The sequence below is a fragment of the Panulirus ornatus genome, chromosome 36 (genome assembly GCF_036320965.1).
Source record: "Panulirus ornatus isolate Po-2019 chromosome 36, ASM3632096v1, whole genome shotgun sequence".
In the NCBI taxonomy this organism is placed as follows: domain Eukaryota; kingdom Metazoa; phylum Arthropoda; class Malacostraca; order Decapoda; family Palinuridae; genus Panulirus; species Panulirus ornatus.
Genome location: NC_092259.1, coordinates 6,526,410 through 6,554,276, shown reverse-complemented (window position 1 = coordinate 6,554,276; position 27,867 = coordinate 6,526,410). Strand labels below are relative to the sequence as shown.

Genomic DNA, 27,867 nt, shown 5'->3' with positions numbered 1-27,867 from the left:
TGTGGTTCTGGTGTCGGTCGCTCCCTTAGCCCAGGTGACTCCCTCACTCTCCATGCTGCCGCCTCCGCCACCCCGCTGACGCGGCGTCCTCCCTCGTCCACCTTCTGTCGTCTCTTCCCCACGTCTCTCTCTCTGAATGAGACTAGACGACTGCGTCTTGGGGCTAGACTACGTCTGTCCTCGACTGTCGCACCTCTGTGTCGTCTTCATCCATCACGTGATTCCTGTACAACTTCTGTCGTCTCTTCCCCGTCTCTCTTCCTGAATGAGATTAGACTATGTCTGCCGTCAACTGTCGCACCTCTATGTCGTCTTAATCCATCACTCCTGTACACCTTCTGTCATCTCCTCCCCGTCTCTCATTCTAAACAGGGCTGGAGTATGTCTATCCTCGACTGTCGCACCTCTATGTCATCTTAATCCATCACGTCTGTAAAAGACACTGTCGTCTTCTCGTCCCATCCCACCTCAACCCCGCTTCCCTCCAGTAAGCACGACATATTACTCTCAGCTGTCGTTTCAGCCATCTCCAACGCGACCACACAGCGTCGACCTGCAGCTGTCGGCCGTCTATGTCCCAGGTATCTGCTGCTTTTCACACAGCCACGAGTACATCTTCAACTGTTTTTTGTTTTTTTCTCATGTTTCAATGACCTTAACTATGTTTTCCCCCAGTTTTCGTTGTCTGTCCTGTCTTTTGTGACCTCGGCACGTTTTCCTTCTGTTATCGTCGGTCTGTCGTAATCTTGCACGACCACGACATGTTCTACCCTCGTTTTTCAGGCTTCGTCGCCACCTGTCGTTTCTCACATGATCACCTGCCGTTCTCATCTGCAGGACACACCAGTCGCTCGCTCCATTTACGATCGCGATATGTATATTTTTACCCTCACATGCCACTTACGTCACTGTCTCTTGCTTGTATCTCCAGACGAATCCTTATCACTGTCCATATCTATCGTTTTTCATCTGTCGTTCCCTGCAGTGAGACGAGGACCGAGTTTATCCTGGTCTGTCGTATCGTCTCTCCTTAGCTGTGGTCTGTCTTTCTCTGAAAGCTGTGTAGTGAACTTCAGTGGTTGTCGAGCTGCACTCCTTTTACCCAGGCAGCTGTTATTTTTTTTTTTTCATGCCTCATCCAATACATGGGCTTCTGGTCTTCCGTCCACAAACATATACAATCCCTCCATACCACACACGACACGTAACTCACACAGATCGTTTCAAACTCCAGCTGTCCGTGATAACCCCGCCTTTGGGCAAAGTCTTGCCGTGAGTACCCGTACGTTAAGTATTCTCTCTCTCTCTCTCTCTCTCTCTCTCTCTCTCTCTCTCTCTCTCTCTCTCTCTCTCTCTCTCTCTCGTTCACGACATGTTAGCCACAGCTTTGTCGTCCAGCGAGGCATCCATGCTACAGTATCCTAGGCCCATTACGACCTACGGTGAATACCAGATTTCCTCTTATCTTTTCCTCTCCTTTTTAAATCTTCGGTTGGTTTGGCTCGCATAGGCAGAGATGTGGGGTTGTGTTTTCCCTCGATCTATCATAACTTCCACGACGGACACGGATAACAAATGACGTAATCGGGTGACGGCGTCACATGACCGCGCATTAGAGCGGGGCTGCCGATGGGAACATAACAAGTGTTGTTTTTCGTTCAACAACCTGAAGTGGCTTTGAAATGATCTTCGGGAACACAGTGAGCAGCATGCGCTGTGCGTCAGCATAGAAACAGCATGGAGTTTGTGGTGGGAGGTGGGAGAGCGAGACACCAAATGGCCTTGGGTTGCTTCGAAGCATATCAACAACCATGAGATGCTTCGGAACACAAGGGGGGGAGGGGGGGGGGGGCTTTTTTGGCCGACTGTGTTACGCCACACGAGCAACGACCGTGGACGGAGAAGCTAAAAGGAATTCTCTTCCTGTTTTTAAGTCTTTCCACGATTCTCATTTTCTACCATTAAAGAGTCTGGGCGACAAACACCAGCCCACCCTGTTGAGCCCTGACTAGTTTATTCTTATTTTTTTTTTATCTCTCTCATTCTCCATTTTCTCTTCATCCCCGAGACGGCCTTGGCAGGGGCATGTTTTGCCCTCGTCATGTCGATCACTATTAAGAATGAGGGAATAAAAAACAAAAAACAAAGGCGGATTAATCTGCTCTGACCTAGAACACGTTTGGCAGTGGTCTCAACTCTTCTAAAGAACGTCAGAAATTATTACATTTCCTTTAAGAATTATATTTTCAGATGAACTAAAATACCATTTTTATTACTATGGAAGTACGTTCCCACCTACAAATGCGCTAATTTGCAGTAAAAGTACTGGCCAATGATGCTTTCTTTATGCCTAATTGCATTTCCCTTGGCGATGTAGCATCCGGGGCAAACGTACAGCTCCTTGTTACATCCAGCTCCGTAGCTGTCATGCACAATGTACTGAAAGCAAAGCCAACCATCCAGATCTAAGCTCCACACGGCTAATTCGTGGTTAGCCTTGGCTGCTCCATATTCCTTGGTTCGGCCCATTGACAACGGCAAGTCATGCCTGATAAACCACGTTGATCAAACTCATTACATACCATGCACGCCTCTCGTCCCCCTGAATATTCAGACCCCGATACCCCTAAGCTTCCTTCACTTGCATTATTCTCAGTCTCTTCCTTCTCCTCGTTTCTTCCTCTATTTCTGTCACATACTTGTTTAATACCTAGGCTCTCTTCACCCACCCTCTCCGCGTATCCAGATCACTTCAACACTCCCTGATCAGTTCCCAACCACACCTCGCTCTTGTATTTTTATATCCACGACAGTCAACCTGCTTCACATCACACATCATCCTCAGGCATCTAATTTCCAACATGCCCATCTTCTTCCTCTTTTTTGGGGGGGCATTCAGGGCCTAAGACTCACATCCACACAACACTGTTGAAGTTAAATAACATGAAAGATGTTCGTCTTTGCCCTACCAGACAACGACAAACTTTCAAAAGCGTCCAGAACCTTTGCCAATCTCTCCCAACCATGATTCACTTCCACCGCCAAAGGTTCTATAATCTTCCAAGTCCACTCCCAGGTACCCAAAGCACTCCACTTCCTCCAGGTCACTCCCCATTTATGTCCATAGTTCAACCATCCTGATTTGTCCACCTGCTACCCCTCATCACCTCAGTTCTGTTCAGATTTACTTTCAGCTTCCTTCTTTCACACCTTCTCTCCCAACTTCCGGAGCTTTTCTCTCGAGTCCGCCACAGCAACAGTGTCCTCTATAAACAGCAACTGACTCACCTTCCATACCTTCCCACCCCACAGCTTAATGCACATCCGCCTTTCGTTCCAAGCCCCTTCCATTTACCTCCCTCGCAAACCCGTCCATGAACAGATTAAACAGCCATGGTGACATCATACATCTTCGACGCAGAACCACCACCTGCGACCAAAATGCCACCAATCAGCCTCTCCCTCTTTCTTACTCCCACACACGCCTAATTACTCTCAAAGTAGGAAAAAAAAAAAAAAGGTCCTCACTGCGCAACGTAGCTTTCTTCCCTAACACCTTCCAAAGGGCAAGATGAATCGTTCCTATCAATGCGCAACGTACAAACGATATATCTATGTATATCCATCTCTACAACGTCACTGTGAATATGAACACTGGGGATAGTATATAGAGAATTAAGTCTGCCGTTGTTGTAATAATGGAACCACGTTAAAAGAGGATTGGACGAAGGTAAAAAGAATGTTATGGAAACAAGTGAATCGGTTTCAACTCGGAATGATTTCCATATTCATGAGAGCCAGCAGCGACCACTTCAAATTTTGCAGCAACACAAAGACAAAGACACATAAAATATCTCTTCCAGCCGTGGGGGCAAATTGATCGTTAACCAGTGGACCGTCAAACGGAAAGGAACAATGAAATTTGAAAACTGCAGGCGGACACATGTGTGGGAGAACTCCACCCCTCCAACAGAAATTCAGAAAGACAGTACAGAGAAAGTTGCCTCTGAAATATGCACATTTCAAGGCTGAAACTGAAAACGACAATTCAGGTATGGCTGAAACTGAAAAAGGCAGCACATGCAAGATACGTCAGAAGCTGAAAACGACACCAAAGGTACGTCTGAAGCTGAAAACGACACGTGTGTTACGTCTGAAATTGTATTCAACACAAGTTACGTCTGAAACTAAAAAAAGACACAGCTTCAATCCAAGCCATGATGCATATATACAAGTTATGCTAACAGCAAACTGGTGCATGCAAGGAAAACTACTGAAGTGAATAACGAAATACAGCAATAACAATGATAGAAAATAAACTGTAAAAAACGAAAAAACTGTAAAAAACGAAAAAAAACTGATACACAATTTAGTAAGATCTGAAAAAGGAGCCAAATGAAACCTACAAAACACTCAAAACTGGAATTTTTAGAGGGGGGGGGGAAAACCTACAACAACTATTGTAAACAAGCGAAAAGTTGAAAGCGAATAAGATGCGAAACTTTAACTTACCGGAGGGAGCTGAGAAATGAGACCCACAAATTTAGGAGCTAAGGCCACTGTAGACTTTCCTCAATGGTGGACGTCATTCCCAAAGTCTCCTGAGCTATGACCGACTCCCAAAGTCCTCGGCATCACCAGCGACTACGAGAATCCCTCCCAACACCACCTGGCTCACCTCTTATCAGCATCATTATCATGTAGGAAAAGAATGTTTCTCCAACGTCAGCGTCATCATGACACGACCGGACAGTCATCCTCCACTGCCGGCATCTCCCTCATCCCCCTCCGTCTGTGTCACCTCCCTCCTTCCACCACAGCATCACCATCAATTTATCTTCTGCCATCCACATCATCACCCGGCATCACAAACAACCTCCCAACCCTGTCATGTCCATCCAGCAGCCTTACCATCTCTTGCCAACAACATCGTTCATCTCTACCAACCTTATCATCTCCCATCCTTGTCATCATCTGCCAACATCACCATCAACTGCCCTTCTTAAAGAAGACCCCGCTTCCATCCCCTCAATATCATCATCTCCGTACAGCATCTTTGTCATCTACCAACATCATCATCATCATCATCATCATCAACCTTCCAACCCCAGCCGTTTCCGTCCAACATCCTCGTCACATGTTGTCAACCATCATCGCCACTCAACAACCGAAGCTGCTCCTCCTCCTCCATCCCTCGCCAGGCTGCCTCCACCTCCGCCGCCACCCCTCCACCAGACGCGTCATTTCTGGCCATCCTCCGGAGTAGCAGCAGCAGCAGCAAGTTCCTCACATCCAGGGTGTCACAAGTCATCCCCATCAGCGTAACCAGGTATCTACCTCCTTCCCCACCTCTCACTCCATCTCCATCCTCCCTAAACACATTACCAATTTCCCTCCTCTCCCACACTTCCCATCCATCTTCCCTCTTCCTTCCCTTCACCCCCCTTCTCTCTCTGCCTCCCACTCCCTCTCACCTCTCCCCAGCCCCTCCTCTACCTTAAGCCTGAGGAGAACAGCTGGCAGGGTTACAATATAAGCTCGACCTTGGCCGTGACACGTTCAAGGGCAGCATCACAGCCTAATATATAACTGGCTCTAGCGCCTCCTCCTCCTCCTCCTCCTCCTCCTCCACCACCACCACCACCTTCTCCTCCTCCACGACTAAACCCCCTACCTCCCTACCCCCCCGTCCCCCGTCCCCAACACAGCACCAACCTCCTCTCTCCCTCACATCATGGCCGCGTGATGGCGCTCACATCTCCCCCACAACCTCTCCAACTTTATCCTCGTCCACTGAGGTATTGCTTACCCTGCTCCTGTTACTGTGTCAGGGGACGATAATATGATGACCTTCATTAGCATTGTTCGCAGGTAGTGTTGACGGACCGAGGAGGTCTCCTTGGTTGCTAATATCTTGCAACTTCTCTCCGGTTCATCGCAGCAGCTGTATACCAAATACCCTAATGTTTACATGTATGCCTCTGTGCGTGTGTGTGTGTGTGTGTGTGTGTGTGTGTGTGTGTGTGTGTGTGTGTAGACGTCTGATGCCGTCACTGCATACAAAAAAAAAAACTAGAGAGAGAGCGTCGCTTACCAATTACAGCAATGATAATTCCGTTTAATCGCTGCTACGAAATCTTATACAAGGAAGAAAAAAAAAGAAGAAAAAAATATATAATCGAATTGAATTTGGACGTCCAAGCGACCCCACGTGACTTGCACGACTAAGTCTTTACGTCCTGTGACTATGCTCAAACCTGAGAAGGGTAAACACTATGCCATAATGAAGCACACAAATACACACAGAATTCTCCAGCACAGAAGTAAACTAAATGAACACCGCACCGGTTTACCTCGCGTCCCGTCTTAAACCGGATAATACAGTAGGGGTTACGGAATAACGACCCCCCTCGCTTGCGTTTCATTCTCATGAAGAGAGAGAGAGAGAGAGAGAGAGAGAGAGAGAGAGAGAGAGAGAGAGAGAGAGAGAGAGAGAGAGAGAGAGGAAAACAAAAAAGGGGAGGGGGAAACGGGAGGATGTTTTAACGTGTGCATAGGTACAAGCACAATACACATGGAGGGTTGGTTGGTTGGATGGTTGCCTTTGGAAATACACCATCATCAGTGCCCTAGTACAAGGCGGGCCAAGCAGTATACACTCAGGAATGAGGAGGAACATCATCTGCACACGTGACGCATCAAGTTGTCAGGACGATTACAGTTAAGCATCATACGACTCTTCAGCGGTTCGAGGCAAAGGGCAAGGAGTGATGCGCAGCTCACCTGCGCAACGCCAAGTACATTCGTAAAAGTGTGACATTGAGGAATATCCTTTAGATTTAGAAATTAAAAAAAAATATGACCTTGCTGCGAGCGCCTGTGGATAAAAAAAAAAAAAAAGGAATAAGAAAAAGAATAGAACTTGAGCCATCATATTTTTTTTTCTGTTTTGTTTTCTATCCACAGTGAGCTTGTGCTGGCAGTCTAAATATTCACCCATGGACGAATTCCGCCATTGGCTAAACGGCGAATTTCAAGAGGGAATCACACATGTCAGGACGAACAAGTTCCAGAGTAAGAACCTTCAAGTTCCAGAGTAAGAACCTTCGTGACCCCTGTGATCCTCTTGCGCTACAGCTCACAGGATGAGCATGGGTGTGCACACCATATATATATATATCTGCCTGGGGGACACCGGCACAAATCAATTAAAGCAATCATATTCCCACACACCCAACCCCAGCGTCCCCCCTTTTAACCCATTTCCCTGGCGCCGAGTCAGCAGGGGGTTGGGTTAAAAATCACCCTGCGTTCTCCAGCGCTGACAGACTCTGCTGCTGATGCTGGCTGGCTGCCCCCATGGTCGCCGCCAGGACAGATGTGCGTGACCAGCGCTTTGCAAGGGTACAACAGACTCAGCAGCAGACGCTTGCTTTTCGCAAGAGGCTTTGAAGGCCACCGTCACAGTCGCTGCTGCTCATAACGATTTTTTAACCGTTTTTACTGCTGCTCATAACGATTTTTTAACCGTTTTTATTGCTGCTCGTAACGATTTTTTAACCGTTTTTACTGCTGCTCGTAACGATTTTTTTTACCGTTTTTACTGATGCTCGTAACGAATTTTTTAAACCGTTTTTACGGCTGCTCGTAACGAATACAACCGGTTTTTTTTTACTGCTGTTCGTAACGATTTTAACAGTTTTTACTGCTGCTCGTAACGATTTTTTAACCGTTTTTACTGCTGTTCGTAACGACTTCAACAGTCTTATCATTGCTGGTCATAATTTCTTTACCCATCTTACTGCTGATCATCATGACCTCAACCGTGTTATTGCTGGTCTTAACGACTTTAACCGTCTCACTGCTGGTCATCATGACCTTGTCTTATTACTGGTCACAACAAGTGAACTGTCTTACCGTCTCAATGCTGGTCAAAACGACTTTTAACTTCTTATGACTGGTCATAAACTTAACCGTTTTATTTCTGGTCGTAACCACATCAATCATCTTATTACTGGTCGTAATTACTTTAACTGTCCCATTTTACTGACCAGACTGGTCAAAATCAGTACAGTAAGACAAGAGGGTTACAGAAAAAGATTATTAAGAGACTGGTGTTGAATGCAACATTCTAAGCGTGAGGAAAAATAATGCACACTTTTCCTGTACTCTGAATCACACCCTGGAATAATTTTTTTTTTCTGTGCCTGGAATAAAGAACAGGTATATCGTTATCTCAACTACGCTGCACAGTCACAAGCATATCATAGCCACAAGGAGAGTGCGTCACGATCAGGAGCAAACCATAACGAAAGCACAAGCAGGCTACATCGCAGTTTACAAGCAGACCATGATGACAACACAGGCACGAGTAGAATTTCCCACAAAAGCATGCATACCATAACTCAGGCAAGCACAAGCAAACCATAACTCAGACAAGCACAAGCGAACCATAGCACAGGTAGACTCCTTCACAATTACAAGCTAACTGAAACAGGCGCAAGTAGACTACCTCACAGGTAGACTCCTTCACAATCATAAGCTAACTGAAACACAGGCGCAAGTAGACTACCTTACAAGCACAAAGCAGAGCATAAGACAGTCATGAGTAGCCCGGTATACCACAGAGTCACAAGAGATCCTCAAGACAACACAGTCACGAGTAAACCAACGCAGAGATCGTATGTAAACTGCATTAGTACCCAAGGATAACCACAGCTGTCGTAATGTAAACCACAGCACCGTTCCATTAGGGCCACGCAAGAGACCCGCGTAGACATCACAATCCTAGAGAGACTTACACGGCAATCTCTAGCAGACGCCACAATACCTGGAAGACGACAGCATGGGAGTGAGCCACTCAAACGAAAGGACGACGACAAAGAGAAGCAAGAAGAGAGACGGCATGAAGACGACAGGGAGAAGTACAGGGAGCGACGGCACACACACACAAGAACGACGGCGAGTACAGGACACGCAGGCGACATCAGAGCCCGGACACACCACGTACGACGACGTAGGTATAAAATGTCTGCGTATTATTAGAGGGAAATATGGAAGGAATTCTTTGCGATAGGGGAGGCTGAGATGGAGAAGGATGGAGGAGGTGCTAGGGATGAGGAAGGGTAGGGAGAGGGAGGAGAAATAGGAAGGGTAGGGAGGGAGAGGGGAGAGGAATGAGGAGAGAGAATGGGAAATGGAGGAGAGGGAACACAAATAATAATAATAATAATAATAATAATAATAATACTAATAATAATAATAATAATTATAATAACTATAATAATAATAATAACAATAATAATAATAAATTATTATTATCATTTATGATTATCATTATAATTTATGATTATTATTATCATTATTCTATATTATTATTATTATTATTATTATTATTATATTATATTATTATTATCATTATTATTATCATTATTATTATTATTATTATTATTTCTCGTATCATTTCTGGAATTAACAGTGAGATATCCGCCACACCCCTTTGAATACCTTGTACGCCTTTTACTGACATAAAAATCTCTAAATACCGGAATCTCGTACCATTATTGGCACAACACCTGACCCACTCTCACTCGAGATAACTGAGCTATCTGTATAGCAATGGGAACTCCGCGGTGTGAACCAAGACAGGGTCTGTCAGGAGGGTGCAGAACCAACCACGGGGCTTGACCCTATACTCTGAATCATGATTCACAGTCCTCGTACATACATGGACTCCGAGATATGAATCGTGGTGGTGGGTAAGGAGAGTTTATGACGGAAACCATTAGTACGTATACACCTGAACTCATCGATATGATCCATTACGTAACCGTGCCACGATATGACACACGTAACAGTGCCAAGTAACTGTCGGTGCCACGCAGGTGCTAAATCGTATGGAGCTGTCTGTGTGACACACGTAACAGTTGGTAACTTAGTGTGACAGGCAACACTCCTAGGGTACCTGTTGATGTGTGACACACGTAACAGTCAGTAACATGGTGTGACGGGTAACACTACTAGATACCTGTCGGTGTGACACTGTTGACAGTGCCAGGTAACTGTTGGTAACATCCGTAACAGTGTCAAGTAACCAGCATTTGCCAGATAACCGTCGGTGTAACAGAAAATAACAGTACCAGGCAACTTTCGGTGTAGCACAAGTAACAGAATCAATGACAGTCGGTGTAACACAAGTGACAGAGGCCTGTTACAATCGATGTCACGCAAGTAACAGAGCCAATTACAGTCGACGTAACACAGCTAACAGTCATCTACAGAGATTAGGAATCAAGGTCATCATTTCTGCTCTCCAGATGACGACCCCTGTCATCGACCACGAGGTCTTCCTGTAAGCCTCTCCTCCCCGCGTACCGCCACGGAGAGGGAGGTAGCGACATGCTAAGCGTGGCTGAGGGAGGCAAGCCAGCCAGGTGTTGTGACTCGGAGGACGAGGAGGAGGAGGAGGAGGAGGAGGAGGCTCGATAATGCTATGGCGACAACAGACAACGAGGATGATGGTGTAATGAGAGGCCGAGGGATGTGCTCGATTGAAGACTCTGTCCAGACTGTTGTGTCTCGCTAGCTTCACTTCCCTTCCTCTCTCTCTCTCTCTCTCTCTCTCTCTCTCTCTCTCTCTCTCTCTCTCTCTCTCTCTCTCTCTCTCTCCCCCCCCCCCCTGAGACATACAGGAGACGGAAGGCGGAGCAAACGCTACATAAGACATATACACCCCCCTCACGCCGTTTTCCCTCGTACAGCAGGGATTCCAGTGAGGAATCTTAACATACCGAGTCGAGGCATAAATTCCTCCATCCGGCTGACACACACACACACACACACACACACACACACACACACACACACACACACACACACACACACACACCCACTCCGTGGCACCATACCATCGGCCGCCCCCGCCCCCCTCCCCCTCTCTCTCCCTTAAAAGGGAAAGGTGGGACGGGCCGTCTCGAGTCGTGCGCCAGGATAAGACCCGGTTAAATCTTTTGAGAACACTCTCCTTCCACTCGCCCGACCCGTGAGCACATCCTTCGTCACCACTTCCACGCCCACGGCCATCACCTCCACATGACCCAGACATAACTCAGTGCCGTCCATCACGAACCCACACCACTCTCCTCCAAGGGTATGATGACTTGGCCTTTGCCGGGACCCTTGAGGATAAGGTCAAAGGCTTGGTCATCATACCTCAAGGGCATTATTCTCGTACTCGAGGGACGTACAGTCACGCTTGAGTGTCATAGCGCTACGCCCAAGAGATTAAGCCGATGGTACAGCACAGACCCGAGCCATGGCGACTGACAGTAGCTCTTTTTCTTTCAAACAGGACATCCTGTATGGTCGTCATTCGACCGGGTAGGTAAAAAAAAACCCCAAAACCTAGAGACCATCCAGCCACCGACCAGCGCTGACAGACCAATCTAGACGCTAAGCGCGACAAAGCATCCCCATGAAGCTCCACTTGCTCCTAGGATCCATCCCAGCCCAAGCAGGGAAAATTCATCTTGTCATGATGGCAAATATCTGAGTACGAAGTCCTGCAGTCATGTCGGCAAATAGCAGAGTACGCGGGAAGCCTGGGGTTTTCACGTGGCTTTTGCGTTTCAACACTGTGGCTCGGGGCAAGGCGAAACGCCGATCTGGCAAACACTCCAGAATATCTTCTTGAGTACCTGTTTAGTACCTTACGCATCATGCCAGATGACATACTGTGTACTACGAGTACATTATCAACTGAATGAATGAATATGTAAGTCTACCAGATAAATATATATAGAAAGGTGTGATGTATTTATATGCCATGATTTTGATTGTGCTAACAGAGGCCATTGCTTCACTGGTTCTTGACGCTTACTTTGCGAAAGCAGAAAAAAAAGACAGTAACATTTCCAATAAATAAGTACATGTTTCATTATTCATACCATACGTGTAACATGTCGTGAATAATAATCTACATCCTGGGTTAACTCTGATCTGAACACTGAGGACTGACTGGTGTGTGACGGGCTCTTCCACTCGCCTGGATGCACTCGTCACATCCGCTTGGTTATGAATGACCCATCGGCTTGCATCGGTACAATCTCTGAGCACGACGGTACTACACTTGAGCACGATGGCACCGACCCTTGCGAACGACGGTACCGACCCTTGAGCACGTCGATATCGACCCTTGAGCACGTCGGTACCGACCCTTGAGCACGTCGATATCGACCCTTGAGCACGTCGATATCGACCCTTGAGCACGTCGAAATCGACCCTTGAGCACGTCGATATCGACCCTTGAGCACGTCGATATCGACCCTTGGGCACGACGGTACCGACCCTTGGACACGTCGATATCGACCCTTGAGCACGTCGATATCGACCCTTGAGCACGACGGTACCGACCCTTGAGCACGTCGATATCGACCCTTGGACACGTCGATATCGACCCTTGAGCACGACGGTACCGACCCTTGGGCACGTCGGTACCGACCCTTGGGCACGTCGATATCGACCCTTGAGCACGTCGATATCGACCCTTGAGCACGTCGATATCGACCCCTGAGCACGTCGGTACCGACCCCTGAGCACGTCGGTACCGACCCTTGAGCACGACGGTACCGACCCTTAACCGGAGACGTCTGCCGTGCTTTGCGGTCGCTCCGCCGCGCTCAAGGGGATGATCGGAGACGTGGGAACCACAAGTCATGCGTGTGTGTGTGTGTGTGTATACACGGGTCCAACGTTGCTAGACATCCCAAGCATTTCCGAGGCGCGCTGGGCTCGCCAGCCTCACCGCTGTGTGGCTCCCAGTGCTGGAGGGAGGGATGGACTGGGAAGCTCATTGATTGTGACCCACTGAAGTGGAAGAATGAACTGGGAGGTTCATTGATCTGCACTCACTGCCTTTGAGGAGGAACTGGGAGGGGGTTTTGAGCGTCACCTTGAATTTGGAGGACGACCTGGGGAAAAGGGGGGTACTTGGGGAGATGGTAGAGTAGGAAATGGGGTATTTTCTCATCTGTGAACCCCAGATGCCTCAAAAAAAAAGGAACTTCGCATTCTCACAGTCCTCCTCATGATGTGAGGAGTCAGCACGAGTATGACCTCTGACCTTGAAAGCGGAAATGGGGAATTCTATGACTCCTGCCGCTGAGGGGCATGGGCCAGCAGCAGCAGCCGTCGTCTCCTCAGCTGACTTTGACCTTCTGGGTGATCTCCACAAACCCCCGGAGGGAGGAGCTACCTTGCCCCAAGCCCCCCCCCCAAAAAAAAAGCCCCACAGGATTTTCCTGATGTCTAGGGATGTCCCCCCCCCCCTCCCACTCGCCTCGCCTCGCTTCGCTCCGCCCACTGGCCTCAAGCCCGCCCATCTGGTCGTGCCCTCCGGTACCCCACGGTGGTCATTCAACATTCAGGTCCCAGGGGATGAGAGAAAGCCCTGAATGACTGACTACCTTGCCTTTTCCTTATAGTCATTCAGATTTCAGGGATGAAGGAGAGCCTTCAACCATTCCCTAGTTTCTTTCTTGCATCATATATCAGTTCAGGTCTCAGGGGTGAAAGATAGAGCCCTTATCTATTACTTTTCCTCATCATTAAATTCATTTAGGTTTCAGGGATGGGGGAACAGCATTGAATACTCCTTGGCCCTTCCCTCTTACCTTGCATACATCCTAATAGCTTCCACTGATCTACGTACGTTTTTCACATTATCCTTCTTCTCAATTGCTGTTTATCTACTCCATATATCTATTCTATCTTATCTATGTTTCATTTATTCTATTTCAACCTCTCATGTTCATAATTTACGTACAGTATCACAAAAAAATGTCCTTTTTGTCTTCAATAAAGCTCGAATCCATCAAATCAGTACAATAACCCCATGTTTTTCGTCATAATATACATACCAGTCAGTCCGTTGTAAAAAAAAAAAATCTATTTGTAAACCCCAACCAGTTTATATCTGTCTTGGAACATATATTCCTGTGGCAAGGGTGTATTTACATAATAATCTAGTCCCGGGCAGAGACCTGGCGAATCTAACAACAGAGGCAGCACTTCCTCCGCCATCCTGCTCAAACAGCAGTATCCAGTGGAGAGTCACATACAACCTGGGGACATGATGGGCCACCTACTCCCCACGAACCATGTCGGTCACTTTGGGGACCTTCGAATTACATCCGCCACACTTCACAACTTGGGGTCCGTTCGAGCTGCCTTCATTTAACGACAACCCAGGAACGTTGGTAGGCTCATCTGGAGCAAACCCATGACATTTCAACCCCTTCAGCAAGGAGGTGCGTTCCATGAGTACCACGGGGTGACCTGTGACCCAATACTTATTAAAAAAAAAAAGTCCAGGGTCGAGGTTATCAAACCCTCGGCTCGTACCGTCCGTCGTGCAACTATTTCACTTCTCAGCAAGAACGCCGGGCTATTTTGAGGCACCTGAGGAGACCAGCCGTCTTCCTACTTCAGAGGTACTCCTCAGTGACTAAGGGTGGCAAATGGGGGTACTTTGCACCCACCCTGGGAAGTACTAAAGTCCGGACTTAAGAGAGTTTCAAGTGATGCCCGGGACCATCATCCACCCTTCGTTCTCAGGAATGCTGGCCCTTACCTTCAGCTCATTGTTACAACAATGCAATCGGACGAGTCTCCTCGACATCTTTACATCACATAAAGAATAAAAAATTCATATCTTCCCCCCTTTTTTTCTATTCACACCTTTTCCCCCAACTATTTCTCATATTCCTCTTTTCTTCATTCGAAATCCTGAGAGGATTTCTGTCAGTGTTTGGAACCTATGTCAACACCACGAGCCTGTACGAAACCTTATATGAAGCCGCATTGCCAACACACGAAAAGGAGTTAACACCCTTGCCGAAGAACCTCTCACTCCTAAGGCGTCCATCATTTCCCCCTGCTGTTGATTGGAGGTCAGCCAAGAAGGTGCAAGAGCCCCCATAAAAGGGGTCCAGGGGTGGTGGTTGCATAATTAATTGTATTATGTATGTGTTATGTACAGACGATTGCTAGAGGCAACCTGGAGTTACCTGAGACACGATGGGAGGAATTTAAGTTGTGTGGAAACCTCAAGGCTCTAGGTAGTTTTATGGGCAGGTATTCAGCCAAAATATGGCTGATTCGGAAACACTAGTGCCTCATCTTCATCTATCATTTAAGGAAACATATCAACAATTTTATCCAAGGTCGAAAAAAAGGGGATGGTAACACCAACTGCAGCCAATTTTTTGCAATAAATATGGTACACCTTCCCTGGTGGTGATGGTATGTGAGGTAAGTTAGCACACAAATGAGATGAAAAAAAGGGGACTAGATCTGTGGCACTAAAACTACGATTAGGAAGACACGTTAAGAGCAACCGTAAGGAAAAAAAATGAGTCACCAAGCGAACAAAACCGAAAACCCCCTGAAGACTAAAACCATCCTAAATGCGTCGAGGCAATAATTACGAAAACGCTTGTAAGAATAACCCACACGGAGTAGGAATTACTGAGAGACCGGGAGAACAATAATGGAAGGAGTAAAGATACAATTAGGACCATCTGGTCATCCGGGTAGCAGGGTATTCCCGCCACCACCTTGAAGGTACTTACCCCGCGTCATACCACAGCCTCCGTGCCGACGCTTAATGTGAAGTGGTGTTCCTCGAGTTGCGAAAGAACGTCTTACCCCCAGCGCCCACCCGCCCGCCCGCCCGCCCACGCAACTCAATTTTTTTTTCTTTTTTTTTTCCTCAAATGTCAAAGGTTCCAGTCATGGCGAGAAGTCCCCATCAACGCCAGGCCATAAACGAAACATAAAACAAAAGGTTGCGAAGACAAAGAAGGAAAACAGAAAAGGAAGAAGAAAAAAGACGAACCGAAGACTTACGGAACACCTGAGCCGTAATTATCGCACTGTTTCTTCAAAGACTCATTTCCTCGCCCTCTGAAGCATCGCCCCGTCCATCACCTTACCACATCCATTTCACCAGAGGCCGTCTGACGCGGGCCGTGTGTGTCCCCTCCCCCCCAACACAGAGCCTACGTATAGATCGTTATCCCGAGCCACGACAACCAAGGACATATTATTATTATTCGCCTTGCGCGACTGTCTTCACCCGCTGGTAAAAACAAAGTTCCAGTGTTTCTCAATGTCGTCCGAAAAGCCAACTCCTCAGCCACTTCTTGCCAGTTGCAGCCTCTTCGCCCAAGTGACACAATGACAGAAAAACCGTTTCATAGGGCGAGGTCGCCCCTTTACTCTTCAATCCTCCGTGGTGGACAAATTTAACTGTTTGCAACCCTCTTAGTTACGGTGCCATCTCCGTCGCCCTCCGCTGGATCTTCTGTATCGGTCCATTGTATTCTTTCAGCACGGTGACCAAAAGCTTACTCTAGTGTTGGAATACTGTAGGGCAAGAACCTGAGGGTACAGCTCCTTTACCAGCCTCCTATTCAGTACCAAAGGCTTTCTGGAAGTCCAAGATAAAGATGATCCACCAAGCCTTCTCTTTTCGTCAAGAACGGAGCTCACTCTCTCTTGGAAATGGAAGGGGGTTCGTTACGCGTTACCCTTCTTACCTCGGGACCGTGTTTCCTCTCACGGTTCTTCCTCTGCAGGAAGTTATCCATCTGCTTTCTCATTATCTCTCCCACTCGTCAGGGAGACCGGTCTGTACTTCAGCGTGTCCTCATGGTATCCTTTGTTATAGATAGGTGAAGGAGGTTTGCCCTTGTCCACTCTCTTGGTATTCTGCCTTTTTTTTCATTTACTTTGTATGTACGTGTGTGTGTGTGTGTGTGTGTGTGTGTGTGTGTGTGTGTGTGTGTGTGTGTGTGTGTGTGTTTTGTCTGTCTGCCCTCCCGTTTAACCAAGCTCACATACATAAATGCATACCATGACAACATAGAGTGAACACAACAACCAAATGGACGCACTTCATTAGCTCTTTCATTCTAGCCCATCGCACCTCCTGCATCATTAACGAAGAGCAGCAGCAACAACAACAGCAGCACCGGCGGACGCAGCAGCAGCAGCAGCGGCGGACGCAGCAGCTGCAGCATCCCTAAAATACGTTCCTTGCTACACCACATCCAGCTCCACCAAACAATGTCCCCCTTCTGAACCACAACCATCTCCTTCACCAAACAATGTCCCTCTACTTAACCACAACCATCTCTACCACCAAACAATGTACCCCAGCTGAACCAAAATCACCTCCTCCACCAAACAATGTACCCCGGCTGAACCAAAATCACCTCCTCCACCAAACAATGTACCCCAGCTAAACCAAAATCACCTCCTCCACCAAACAATGTACCCCTGCTCAACCACAACCATCATCTCCAACAAAGCACGTCCTCTTGTCCACCACAATCGTCTCGGCTAAAACCAAAAGAACGCGATATATTCCGTTAGTTAAAACTTGTGTACAGAGACAGGAAAAAAAGAAATAATATCCCATCCACACATCAGCTAATTCTACGTCCAATAACATAAATCAATAGTGAATATGCAACGTCCTAAAATAACTTGACAATACCAGAGTCATTGCAACCCAAACAGCGACGGTGAGTTGGACTCGCCAACTCCGAAGTTACTGACTTTTACAGTGATAATGATAAGGACCCCAAGTGCTACTACCTCCATGCTTGGCACGACGACGGGGGAGTGTGGTGTTCCTCCCACTGCCCCAGGACAGTCCGCACCTCCGGTTGGCTTATCCAGTATGTGCGAGAAGCCACAGGGAACACCCGCGAAAGATGCGACAGGAACACACCCGCGAAAGAAGAAGCATCACAAGGAACAACACAGATCCCCCTGGGAGAGCTGGCGAAACTGCCTGGAAACCTAGTCAACGTGTCATGACTCTATACGGCAGCGAGAGGGACAAGGTTGTAAACACTTGAACAACAACAACGGCGAAAAAAAACACGATCCCAGTCCACAGCTACGAGAGACGTGAACATTTGACAATAACAGTGAAATGGGAGGAGGGAGGGGGAGGAGAGATATGACCATGAGAACAATAACAACATCAAGGACAACAATCACGACCAAAAAAGAGGGGTTACAACAACACCAACAACAACAACAATAAATGATGATGACAGCAACAAATTACAACCACAACCACCACCTCCATCATCTCCACCACCCACCATCACCTCCACCACCACAAAACAGATAACTAAAACAAAAGGAAAAAGAATCAATTCCCATCAAAAACTGCGTAAAAAGGCATTAAAAAAAAGGGGGGACAATAAATAAGATGTGATGAAAAGCGAGTCTTCTAAAAACAGCGGAGGCAGAAGCATGATGCGAAGGACGCCGCCCGTCCCTCCACCAACACTGTAGGTCACAGCAAGGTGATTCCTGACAACCAGGGCGGACCAGAGGACACCCAAAGGACATCCAGGGGAGGCAGGGGGTCTGCTGGGGGTGCTTTTGGGGGGAGGAGGAGGAGAGGAGGAGTGGGTGGGTTGGGGGGTGGGTGTGGTGTGAGGTGGGGGGGCAGGCAGGTGGGCATACTGGAAGAACGTTTTCGGCGAGAGATTAAGAATGGGCTGGACCACGAGGGAAAAGACTGACTCTCTGTCAGTCTCGGGCTATAGCATGGGAGATTGTGAGGGATGTTGCAACCATCCCTAGAGGGGAAAGGACGCTAGGGGGAGGTGGTTGCAGGGCAATGGGGGAGGAGGGGGGGGGCAGGGAGATCTTCAGTGGCGCACAGGCTACGGGCTTGAAAGAAGACAAAACTGGGAGTGATGTGTGGCAGAGCACAGGCACTCGTCAAGAGGTTACATAAAATCTAAAACGGGAAGTTGGGAGATGCATAAACCTGGCTGACATGGAGAGGGGACAAGGGAAGAGGGGATCGCCGCGTGTGGTGAGAAGATAATGGTACTGGGGAAGACGGATGTGGGACAGACGTGGAGGGATATAACAAAAAAAAAAAAGAAAAAAAACACACACCGAGATGAATGGAACTTCTTCACAAAGGCGTTTCATTCATGGCATTCTGAGTCGTGTAAAACTTCTGTGTCTTACAGCAATATGGAAATACGGAGGGTGAAGTGTGTTCCTACCCACGCTCGGGTTATTCATACTACAACTTGTTATATTTTTCCTGTTTAAGAGAAAGAGAGAGAGATAAGGTCTTTTTAGAAGAAACACACCCACATCCCCTTCAGTTGGGTGGCGGAGTATGGTTGCTTTGGCAACAAGGAAGTGTGGTTCTAACAGCAAGAATTTGCTCTATGAGTTGATTAGATTAAAGAATACGACGCACACACACACACATATATATATATATATATATATATATATATATATATATATATATATATATATATATATATATATATATATATATAGTCAATCTGATACAAGCTCAGATATAAGCATCTTCAGATGATACATCGATTATAAAGACATTTAAGTATAACCTGTATTTGACCTACAGCACATTAAGAAGACCATACGCTATGAAACACCATCTTTCTGTCAGCTGAAATGCCACGAAGACAAAAATCCACAATTACTACAATTCATGAGCTAAGAATGCCACTCAACATGTTAAGAAAATGAAGACCGTGGAGAAAACGTAGTCACACAAAAACGAATATGACTCTGGGATCGAGATGGTCATGACTGTTTCTTTCTCTTACGCTTGCGTCTAGGGCGTTTGAATGACGTGGGCGTGTATGTCACGTACGGTGCACAGGCGTGTGTTCTGCTAGGCGTGGTGTGCAGGCGCGTCTTATGCCTAAAGGGCGGCCGTGAATGTAATCAGGCGTGGCATGCGGGCACACGTGTGTTGTTGTGCCTGGTGCCTTGAGTGTTACAGGGCGCGGTGTGTGGGGCGTGTAATGAGGAGAGGGTGTGATTGTTACTAGGCGCGGTGTGTGGGCGGTGTGTTGCCATGCCTGGTGACCAGCCCTGAGTGTTACTGGGCGCGGTGTGTGGGCGGTGTGTTGCCATGCCTGGTGACCAGCCCTGCGTGTTACTGGGCGCGGTGTGTGGGCGGTGCGCTAGGTTTGACGGGCGGGTGTGAGTGTTACCGAGCATGATGCACAGGTCTGGGTGTTGCTAGGTGTACGTTTGTGTTTCTAGGGGGTGGCATGCGGGTGGTGCCACACATGGTGCCTGTCTCAGGCCCGATGAAAGCCAGCGTATTATTAAGCATGGGCAGTGCACCACTGTGTGTGTGTGTGTGTGTGTGTGTGTGTGTGTGTTCCTTTGGTGTTGCATATGTGTTGTTAGACGTGGCGTTGCAGGACTGCAGTGGGGGTGGCGTGAAGGCGTGAGTTGCTGGAGGCGAGGTACATGCGTGTGTTGGTGGGCGTGGTGTTAGGTAAGCGCGTTGCCAAAGACGTGGAGGGGTCGTGCATTGGTGGCCAGGTGGGGCAGAGTGGTGTCTGTAAGCGCGCCAGTCTGGGGGAAATGAGTGCTGCTTGATGTGGTGCGCGGATGCAGCCATGTTGTGTTGTCAGGCAAGGCGTGTGGGCGTGTGTTGCAAGGAGAGAGGCATGGGCGGGTGTTGAAAGGACTTGAGGTACGGGCGTGTGTTGTTAAGTGCAAGGCGTGGACGTATGTTGCTAGGAGCGAGGCGTGGACGTGTGTTGCTAGGAGCGAGGCACGGGCGTGTGTTGCTAGGAGCGAGGCACGGGCGTGAGAGGGTGGCACTTGGCACGGATTACGTGGTGACGTAATCAACCACTGAATGACGTCAGGGCCATGATGGCGTCATGCATCCTGGCTCTCTCGTCTTGTTACCGCTTTGAGAGCCTTCACGCAGCTATCACTATCAAAACTCCTACACAGTCATGTAAAGCCTAAATAATAATAATAATAATAATAATAATAATAATAATAATAATAATAATAATGATAATAATAATAATGATAATAATAATAATAATAATAATAACAATAATAACTCAAACTTGTTTAACTACCAAATTTCAGACCGAACTCAGATTATCCCAAACTCAAAGACAACAATATACATCTATCATCATCATCATGAGTAATTTACAAACTTATATATTTCAAAAGTTATGTAACCTCTGTATTACTTGAAATACAAGAGGCCGCAGATCTGGGAGGGGGTGATTGATTTTTCTTAAATGCGTAGGTGTGCTGAACTGACGTAAAATAAAAAAAACGAGTGATATTAACAATGGCTTTTTCCCCAGAGCGAAGGGGGTCATGAAACAAAGGCTCGTGGGGGGGCGTAGCAGGACGGTAATGGAGTGAAGGGGAGTGGAACTGGCATGGGAGAGGCAAGGGAGCGAAATGCATGAATGAAGTGAAATTGTAGTGAATGAAACGAGAAGAGGGATGGCAAAGGATTACAATTCCGCCACACACGGCTGACTGTTCAATCATAAACTTTAAGAAATTAATAACCTTACAAATTATATAATATTTTTTTTCTGAATGGTTTGGACACCACAGACCAAATAGTTCCCTCCCGTCGAATATCGCTCACCTACATCGGTATGATTCGTGGTATGATGGCCCTGCCCTTTGACCTTACCCTTTACGAACCAGGTCAAATACCTGATCTTATCATACCCAATGGTCGTAGTAACATGCTCAAGGGGGTCATGCACGTCGTGCTCAAGGGGTCGCATCGTCGTACACAAGGCATCGAAATCTTTTCCATTATATCATACAACAGTGACTTTTTTTTTTTGTCTATTTACTTAAGGAAGGATCACCACCCGTCATAATCCTAGTTTGAATAACCTCTGGATCCTCTTTAACAGGTCGTCTGGATTATTTAATATCAAGGTCTTAAAGCTATATTAAACCTCATGACAAGAAATCTAATCACATATCACGCCACGAACCTTTAGACAAAACACGTTAAACTTCTCTGGGATAAGTTCAGGAATAAATTCTACTTAAAGATGACTCTCAAACTCACTGGCGCCCTCTTCCTCTCCCCCTCGCACGAGAGTGTTTGATGAAATGACTCCTTGAAAACCACCCCAGGTGAAGATAGCATCCTGCAAAGCAACAGTGGATCTTTAGCTTTGCCAGAGACCATACTCCTTCCCTTTGGTGCATCCCACAGAAAATGATGTTCTAATGTAAACAGAGTATGTCCTACTGTGAACGTAAACATCGGGGTCATTCTACTGTAAATTTAGGGATACATCTGCTGTAGATCCAGGGCATCAAACATTACCCCGATGCTTGGTTTGAGCAGTTCAAGGAAGGCACGAGTGGGTTAATCCAGAACAACCCCCTCGTAACTACCGTGAGCACAGGGTGTATTCTGTCTCATTCAGTTTCTGGAAGGGGAAAAAAGAAAATAGTGTGGCCACCATCTTATCTTAGCAGCACTAAAAGCGACGTCATCCACAAAGGCCAAGCCAGATGATGGAATGAAAAGTCCGCAACTGCTTCTTCTTCTTCTTCTTCTTCTTCTTCTTCTCCTCCTTCTCCTCCTCCTCCTTCTCCTCCTCCTCCTTCTCCTCCTCCTCCTTCTTCTCCTCCTTCTTTTTCTTTTTCTTCTCTTCCTTCTCTCTCTCCCCCATCTTCTTGGAGAGTATATAATTCACAATCTCCCCAGCAGCTCACGTCTTCTTTTTTTCTCTCTCTCTCAAAAGAGTTGTTTTCCATTTCACAGAAGAGGAGCCATGTTCACTCTCCTCGTGCTTCTGTGAATAACAGTAACACATGATGGCCTTCGTGTGACCGGTCAAGCTGTGACAGTTACATACCTGGAAATCTTCCCACCTTCCAGCAATCTTCCCACCTTCCATCAATCTTCCAACCTTCCAGCAATCTTCCCATCTTCCATCAATCTTCCCATCCTCCAGCAATCTTCCCATCTTCCATCGATCTTCCAATCTTCCATCAATCTTCCCATCTTCCAGCAATCTTCCCATCTTCCATCAATCTTCCCATCTTCCAGCAATCTTCCCACCTTCCGGCAATTAACCCACCTTCCAGCATCAGACCAGCCACGCACACGAACTTCCTTGGAACCTTTCCCTATTCCAGCGATATCCTTTACATATTCCAGTAATACCCTAATTATGTTATCAAGCACAACTGCTGTGTAGACTCGTATCCACCTTCCAGCAGCAGCCCAGGATACATTCCAGCCACCTACGATCCTCTCCACCTTCCAGCGCTCTCCCAGCAACGCTCGCCAACCTTACAGGGTAACCTTAATTATCATGTCTACCTTCCAGCGTTGTGCCTGATAATGTACACTAAGCCATTCCATCACATAATAGCTCACGTTCAAGGAATGACACTACATGGAATCCTAGACGACTCAAGTTCAAGGAATGACTCGTTACATGGAATCCTAGACGACTCAAGTTCAAGGAATGACTCGTTACATGGAATCCTAGACGACTCAAGTTCAAGGAATGACTCGTTACATGGAATCCTAGACGACTCAAGTTCAAGGAATGACTCGTTACATGGAATCCTAGACGATTCAAGTTCAAGGAATGACTCGTTACATGGAATCCTAGACGACTCGAGTTCAAGGAATGACTCACCACTACATGGGACCCTTGACGGCTCGGGTCTAAGGAATGACTCACCTCGTGTACCACGGGTGAGGCGGGCAACAGCTCCAAAGTATTCCTAAAAGTAGTGGTTACAGGCTTGGGGGATTGGGGGGAGGTAGGGGTGGGGGGGGCAGGCTCAAGGGTGGGGGTTAGCTTGTGGGTGGAAGGTGAGGGAGAGCGGTTGGAGGCTGGCAGTAGTGGGTGGATAGTGGGGGGGAGGGACAGTGGGTGGATTGCGGCTAAGGGTGTTAACTACCCAGACTGGGGGAGTAGTTAAGTATAGGCTGAGAAACAGTGAGGAGAAACTGGGGTAGTTAGAAGCTGGGAGGGGGGGGATAGTTTAGAAGCTTGGGTAGTTAAAAGAAACTTGGGAAGTTAGAAACTGTGGTAGCTGGTAGATGCTGGGGTAATAAGTAGGAGCTGGGGGTAGTTAGCAGAAACTGAGGTGGCAAGTAGAACCGTAGTTAAGGGATGCTATGGTAGATAGCATACACACAAGGGGTAGATGGTTGAAGCTGGAGTAGCCAGTTGAAGATTGAGAAGTTGGTAGAGGCTGGGGTAATACAGAGCTGGTGAGGGGTAGCTGACCATGGCGGGGGGTAGTTAGTCTAAGGGGGGCAGTGGGCGGAGCCTGGGGGTGGGGAATGGAGGCTGGGGGTAGACTGTAGAGCCGCAGGGTAGTTAGCAGATGGTGGGTAGTTTGAGGAGACTGAGGTGAGTGAGTGGGTGGGGGTGGGTGAGTGTGTGTAAAGGGTAAACGCTGAGCGTACTGGGTTGAGGGTGGGGATTGAGAATGGTGACTGGGATACTAATATGAATGGTGAATGGGATACTAATATGAGGGTTGGGTCAATACTGTGAGGCAGGGGGAGGGAGCGAGTTGGGTAAAGACTGGGGTATTAAGTGGAGGCTGAGAGAGAGTGAGTATGTTGAGGCTAAGAGTAGATACGTTGAGACCATGGAATAATAGGGTGAGTCTGGTGGGTTAGAAAGGCAAAAGATGGAGTTAATAGGTTGAGTTTAAGGGTTATGAATAGAGGCCGAGGTTAACAAGGTTGAGTCTCGGGGGGTTAAATAAGCTGAGTCTGGGGTATAATAGGGGCTGAGGTTAACAGGTTGAGTCCCAGGGGGTTAAATAAGCTGAGTCTGGGGTGTAATAGGCTGAGTCTGGGTTAATAGGCTGAGTCTAAGGTATAATAGGTAAGAGCTGGGTTTCATAATTTGTCTCGGGGTTACCAGTTGAGGCTGGAGATTAACAGGTTGAGTCTGGAGGTTAATACACTGAATCTGGGAGTTAATAGGCTGAGACTGGGGGTTAATAAGCTGAGACTGGGGGTTAATAAGCTGAGACTGGGGGTTAATAAGCTGAGACTGGGGATTAATAGGCTGGGGCTGAAGGTTAATAGGCTGAGGCTGTAGGTTAATAGGCTGAGGCTGGGGTTTAATAGGATGAGGTCGGGGTAATAGCCAGACTGTGGGAGTGAAGACTGTGGGAACGGACTTGCCGAAGGTTGCGCGTCCAGGATGAGAAACGCCGTCAACTTTACCATACAGAAGAACCCCAACCATCACCAACACAGAGACACGGGAACGATGGAACATCATCGCCGTCTGACATTTTTTTTTTTTTGTTACCAGGAGCCGAGGGAGGAGCGGCGAGGAGTGGGAGGAGTCTGGGGTATGTGTGTGGTAGGAGGCAGGATGGCCAGGGGGCTGGCAGCAGTGGGAGGAGGTGAGCGTTAAGGACAGTCACAAGGTCGGCCACTGAAGATGAACTGAAGGTCAAGCGTCCCGCCCGGGCAGATGATTCACGCGTTGTGCAGCAAGCTAGTCCGGCCGGTCGGCCATTCCGCTGGCGGAGGCGGGAAAGTTCGTCTAGAGCGACACATTCCTTCGCTGGGAGGTGGAATGTCATGTCGTGTTTCACCCAGCAAGACCGGTACACGTACGTGTACATAAATGCTCCAACACGGTTCACACATTTACACTTCGTAATGAAACGAACGTAAGGAACCGGATGAATTCGTAATGCATACACGTTATCTATAATGAATCAAAAGTAAACTATAATGAAAGTGTTCTGAAATGACATACGGCGTCTGCAGCAGAGTTTCGCTTCGGTGCTCCGTCTAATCTTCTTGCAGCTTGGACGTTGGTTCTGTTACGGCGTTCGCTAATGGTGGATGAGTTTCCCATCATCCTATTATTCAAATGTGAGAAGGACGAGACTCCAACCGAAGCCAAGACGAAACCTTAGGACAGAGCTCGTGCTCTCTGGTTCAAAAAGACGTGGGTGTGAACTGAATGAACGCAGGCAGGAGAGACGAGATGAGACCAAGAAAAAGGAGAGGCACGGAGGTGTGGGAGAGGGAGGGAGGGAGGGAGGGGGAGGGAGAGAGAGAGAGAGAGAGAGAGAGAGAGAGAGAGAGAGAGAGAGAGAGAGAGAGAGAGAGAGACGGTGGTAGGATGTGGTAAGAGAGACAGGTGAAGAAGGTTTGGGATAGTACTGGGTTTGGCCAAGTTTTCTTTCTCACTAGAATCTATAAAACAGGTTGAATTTAGTCAAGATATCTTTCACAGTGGCTAATAAATAAATAGCGTTTGGCATATCAGTTGAAAATAGAATTACCACTTTTACAAAAAAAAGAAAAAAAGAAAATTGAGATTGTACATCTATCCTGTCTACTTGTGGAAATTCCTAAGTTCCAAATTCTTCTCAATTTCTTGGCTTGAAGACTTTCTGAAGAGCCCAGTTATACAATCCTAATACCAAACTATACTAATCTATAAAGCAAGCACAATACACCAGCATAATCTAAGATATTTTCCCGAAGTCAAAATCAGTAGTTGAGATAAATTACCTGCGAGATTATACTCGAAACGAAGATAATGGTAATACTTCGTCTTGCAAAAGAAAGTGATTAACGGAATATGAAAATGGAAAAAAAAATGTTTTTCAACCACTACACAAGAGTTCCTGTTGCTCAACCCCGGGGAAGTTTGACTTCTCTACCCTTTCCAAGAACCACACTTCCAAAGCATAAACTTAAATGCATATTCACACAGAAAACATCGACCAGTTCGTCTTGAATCATTAAAGTGCCTGGGGCTCTCTACACAGAACTTGTGCCTTCAAAATATAAAGACTTTTAACCAAGAACAAACTCCTGTTCTTGTTCATATACGTATATGTATATTTTCGACATATCAATTTCCTATTTCAGACACGAAAAAAAAAAGGAAGGTTCTCTGAACTTTTCAGTACTTTTCATGGCCGATTGATAGCTGAGAGACGGTACTCGGGATGCCATACACAATACCACACATGCCAACACATAAAAACGCAGTACAGGATACCAAAAGACATGACATCCACACGAACTTGATATCACGCCCCCATAACCACACTCGACATCCCACTCCACCAAGGGAACACTGCACGTGACATCACACAAAATACAATAAAAAAAAACATCAGAAAATAAAACGAACGTTGTAGAAAACACCGAACAGCAGAGCACAACAAAATACAATAAAAAAAACATCAGAAAATAAAACGAACGTTGTAGAAAACACCGAACAGCAGAGCACAACAAAATACCACAGATCAAAAAAAAAAAAAAGACTAACATCACAAAATACCACAAACCACACCACAAAGGCATCATGCAAGAACCAACCACAAACCACCACAACCCACAAACCCCACACACCAAACACCACCCAGACCCTAATACCAGACACCCATACATGGGGTCAGACACCACAAGAGACTAACCATAACACCTAACACGTCTGTGAACCAGACTCCACTTGAGGACGCCGACGACACACTGTAGGGTCGCCTTGCACGACACAGCGCGACGCGACGTGGGATGGACGAAGTCATTTGGCGGCTCCCCAACCAGCCAGCTGCCGCATAACCTCACCAAACGCTCTCCAAAGTGCGAGATAAGATTAGAGGACAGACATAACAAGGCATCATACAGGATGCCGCGTAAGCATGTGATTAACTCCTTCAGCAAGACGCTTCGAACCCCTCCAGTACGAGTGCAAGATCCGAGAGCACGACGGTGTGGCCTTTGAACACGACATGACAACCCTTCAGAGCGACGGTGCGAACCCCTTGAGCGCGACGGTGTGACCCTAGAGCACGACGGTGCGACCTTTGGCCTAAGGTTACGCCATCATACCCAAGGGTCGTACCAACGTGCTCACGGGTGGTGGCACTTGCCGTGCTCAGGGGTCGTGTCGTCGTGCTCCAGGCTGATCATTAGTATTATGGCGGTTGGCTGAGCGTGTG

General features: G+C 47.3%; 1 long non-coding RNA gene across 4 annotated transcripts in view; it reads right to left on the bottom strand.

Moving 5' to 3' along the window:
- Positions 1-27,476, bottom strand: part of LOC139760281 (uncharacterized) — an 85,884-nt gene extending 58,408 nt beyond the window's left edge. For 2 of the 4 annotated variants that reach the window (XR_011715299.1, XR_011715292.1), the window contains exon 1: positions 27,343-27,476. This is a non-coding gene — a long non-coding RNA (uncharacterized lncRNA). Of the gene's footprint in view, positions 1-4,512; positions 4,528-27,342 lie in introns of those variants that run through there. The other 2 variants (XR_011715293.1, XR_011715296.1) reach the window with 2 other exon arrangements.
- Between the last annotated feature and the right edge of the window lie 391 nt (positions 27,477-27,867).